Consider the following 4,520-nt stretch of genomic DNA (forward strand, 5'->3'; position numbering starts at 1 on the left):
TTCTCATCCTCCACCTTTGATGTAGGTGTCCAAGTAACCCTGAGAAGTGGGTTTAGTAAGAATTCCCCTGTCCTTAATGTCTTCTCTTAATCATTTTACATCTATGCTCCCCTTACTCTGTCCGTTGGCTGGAAATAAATCCCAGGATATCTTTGCTGTATTCAGAGTTAAGCCTGATCTCTCTTCCCTATTGCCATAGTCCTGGCCCCTGTTGCAATATTCCCATAGAAAGTCTTCCTTACTGTTTGAGTATCAGAATATTTTTTCTTTTTACTTTAATAGGGATGGGGGATGGGAAGGAGCCAGCATGCCTACTTGTTGCCTTCAAACATGAGAACCCCTAAAATAAGGAGCATTGTTTTTCCTTCATGTTCATCTAACAACCTCTGTTGGTCTCTACCTTCCAAAGTTGTTTTAAGACTAAAGAAAATGTCCCTCACCATTTTATAGTTCTGTCAATTTATTGCTGGTTTATATATTTCTGTGATTAAGTTAATTGTGGAGCAGTATCCCAAGGTCAAACAAATTGACAAAAATCAACTTTCTGGAGCTGCAACAGAGAGGACCAGAAGGTGGGATCTGACCACAGTGAGCTACAGCACTTAAGAACATATGCTAGAACTTAGATTATACAGCTACCTACTGAACACTGGCAAGTAAAAGTCAGTAGGGAGGTAGACATGAGGAAATAACGTGGGTGATACAAACTGTCTGGGCTGCTGCATTCAGAATTTAATCTTCCTTCTCCCTCAATGCCTACATCCTAAGACTCAATTATATCTTATGTTTCTAATGTCTATCTTTCAGATCTACCAATGGCTTTATCCTGACCTGGAGATCTTAATAAACCGCAGATTCTGTTCAGAGATCTAGGCAGAGATGTGGACAGGAGTCTGCATTTCTAGAAAGCTCACAGGTGTTTTGATGCTGCTGGTCCAGTGGTCCCCTGCCCCTCTGAGCAAAAAAGGCAGGTGCCATCATCTCTAGGCTTGGAGTATTGCCAAACTCCTAATTGGTCTTTCTGTCTCTTTCCAATCCATTCCCCACCCCACAGCCAGAGTGCTCTTCCAAAAATCAAATCTAAACAAGTTCCTCCACTTTCCTTGCTTCCCATTGCCCTGGGCGCCCCTGCCTCTCACGGCAGCTTCAGGCTCCTACTCCCATCTCACGCTCTCTATTCCAGCCCCAGTGAATTCGGCTGAGTTCCTATGAGAACCCTAAGATCTCTATTTCTGGGCTTTCTCACAAACTCTTCTCATTTGACAAACATTATTTTCCTTCTGATTTCCATCTTCCCCTCCCAACTCTTCCAGGCTTTTGAAACCCAGCTGTATACCCTCCTTCCATGGTGATTCTCTAAGACTCTGGACTTTTTCCATCACTGTACTTACGCACCATGTAATTACTTTTCTCAAGTTTCTACCATTGGATTATGAATGAAGGAGAGAGAGAAATACCTGTATTTTCATTGTATCTCCATCAGATGGTTTTGCATACAGAAATGTTCAAAGTATAGTTACAGGGTAGAATTTATTGAATAACTGGAAAAGAGCATTTAGGAAGTAGAAGCCCACTTGGGTTTCAAATTTATATCCCATTTGGTCTTCTTCATAGTCACAACAGGGTTACCAAATGTTAAGGATACAATTGATTAGGTTGTCAAATTGAACCACAATCTAAAGCTTTCTAACTACTTTAGAATAATAGTAGAGTTATTGGAGTTCTGTTTAAGTTTTGTCTTACCTAAGCAATACAGAATACATACCCTGCCTGCAAAACAGGGCAGCTCTGACCAGCTAGCTGCCCCCTACGTTTACAGAAGAGCTAGCAAATAGAAACATAAATGGCGGTAAGATATGTCCAGTAGTCTCCTTTCCCTTTGAGCAAAAAAAGGGAGGTGCCATCATCTCTATGAAAATATGGAAAGACTGGATGGTGAGGGGATGGGTTAAATGTGGAGCTGCTTTGAGAGACCCTTCCAGACAGGTTTAAGCAGTTCTTTAATCTTAATATGTGAGATGCTGTAAATGGATCCTAGCAATTATCATTTTTAATAGAATCTCCAAGCTTTAAGTTTTGAGATTCCACAATGCATTATTTAAAAAATCATAATGGAATCTTTTTGCAACAGATACACATGCTTAACATGAAAATCTATGTGGTTGAAGTCCACCAATTTGGTGAGGGTCACGTATTTTATTATATACAAGACTATAATTGACTATCTGTTGTATTTTCATATTTTTCTTTCCTTAGGCTTTGTTTTTATTGTTTCAAGAAACGAATGGCATAATGAAAACATTAGGATGTGGCTTGCCTTCTTGTTTTGTCATTGTTACCAGATCCTAACGCTCACCTCTTATCTGGCTCAGGATTCTGGTGTAGAATAGATTGCTTCATTCCCATGAAAGTATTACCTGAGATGGAAAAGGTCACCTCTGGGAGCCCACCTGGCTCACCCCACGAATTCCTCACTTGTAAACAATACTCTCCATTGTCTTCATTCACTGTTCACGGAGCCTGGCCTGTTGGAGGCCAGCAGCAGCTGCCCAAACTCACCTTCTTAGAAGGAATGAAGAGAAAAAAGAAAAAGGACAGCTGGAGTTAGGGAGTAATTCAATGTTTTAAAGTATCTTTTATGTTTAGTGTGTGAGAGTATTCAATATTTCCATGAGTGTGAATTTACTTTTAAATATATTTTTAAAATATTTATTTTGAGAGAGAGCACACAGGAGCAGGGAAGGGGCAAAAAGAGAGAAAGAGAGAGAGAGAGAGACAGAGACAGAGACAGAGAGACAGAGAGACAGAGAGAGAATCCCAAGCAGGCTCCCTGCTGTCAGTAGGGGGTGAGAGCTCCATCTAAAAAATGTGAGATATGATCTGAGCCAAAATCAAGAGTCCTTTGCTTAACTGACTGACCAACCAAGGTAACCCCTGCATTTACTTTTAATACAAATGTGATAAACCTATTTATTGAGTACCTCTTACATGCTAGAACTGTATATACACACTTTACTTCCTCATCGTGACAGCCAGGGCAATTAGGTATTCTATTCCCCAACAAAAGTGAGGCCCAGAGAGACTCAATCCTAGTCAGTGGCTGATCCGGAATTCAGGTTTGGATCAGCCTCACTTCTAAAGTCCAAGCTCTTTCCTGTAGGCTCTGCTACCTTTGAGAAAGCAAAGCCCACAAACTCATTGGAAATTTCAACAAGGTTTTCACTTGGTTAAAAAATAATGACAGAGGAAGAAATGAATGCATGTATTAACAGAGTATCCAAAGAGCACGCGGCTGGTGAAGATTGGACCTCCCGGATTTATTGTCCCCGCCCCCAATCCCCTCTCGGCACTAGCAGGTGTTAACTATGGCATCCTGTTACCCAGGAAAACCGCAGGGCACAGCAGCGGAGGAAGCGCCGGAGACCTGCAAGCAGGCTGAAGATATCACAGTCTTTAAAATATGTACTGAATCCGTCCACTTTCATTTGCACTGCCGCTTCCCCATTCAACTATTCGGTAATAGCCTTGTAAATCTCCGCGCTTCCAGCTTGCCCCCGCCCCGCCCCCCCAGCCCTTCTCCACATCCCGAAAGAATCAGATCGCGAGTCCGAACGGTCCTTGGGTGCTCACTGGTCCCAAGGTCCAGTGAAACATCCTTTAGGTGGCTCTCCAGGCCTTCCACGTTCTGGCCCCTGCTCCGTGCACTGGCTTCCACCTCTTGCCACGTAACCACCTGTGCACCCTGCTCCAGACACCCTGGCGTTTTCCTCCCTCGGTTCTTTCGCACGCTGCAGCTGGCTGTTCTGTCCCCCGCCCCCTGCATTCCCAAGTCCCCTTAGTTTCAGTTTAGAAGCCACTGTTTAAGTGAGGCCTTTCCTGGGTAATTGCTCCCCCGCGGTCTCTTCACCCGCCATCTAATTAGATCTTCCTAAATGTGCTCCCCAAGTTCTTCATGTTACCTATTGCAATTTGCATTATACACTTGCCTGATTATTTTTAAAGTCTGCAAGTGTCACAAGGGTTTAGCACTGTGCCTGCCTGCCACACTGCTGGAACTTAAAAACTTTTGAATGAATGCAGGGAAGGACTTAATTACAGTTTAATTGTCACCACCATCAACCTATCAAACAATATTTTGAGCTCCCCAGTACTGCTATCCTGGCTTTCCCGCCCCTGTGGGGTTGGCAAAACCCTAGTGGAAAGCAGCGTTTCTGACCCACCCACCGCGCGCTCCGGAACTCTGGGGAGGACCTAAGCACAGCGGGGCTCGGGGCGAGTCTCAAGGCCAGGTGTCCCCCTGCCTCCCAGGTTCACGTGCACTAGAGCGTGAGCGGCGGAAGGAAAAGAGAGAGTGAAGCCAGGTGCGTCGGTAGCCGACGGGAGACCGCGGGCAGCATCTGGGGGCCTCGGACCTCGCGGCCAGCAGCCGCGGGGGATCTCCACTTCCTCCTTTGGGGGCCGGCGCGCGAGGCTGGGCGGGGCGGGGCGGGGCGGGCGACGCCCCCGCCGGGCTGGGCTCC

The sequence above is a fragment of the Suricata suricatta genome, chromosome 7 (assembly GCF_006229205.1).
Source record: "Suricata suricatta isolate VVHF042 chromosome 7, meerkat_22Aug2017_6uvM2_HiC, whole genome shotgun sequence".
Taxonomy (NCBI): Eukaryota; Metazoa; Chordata; class Mammalia; order Carnivora; family Herpestidae; genus Suricata; species Suricata suricatta.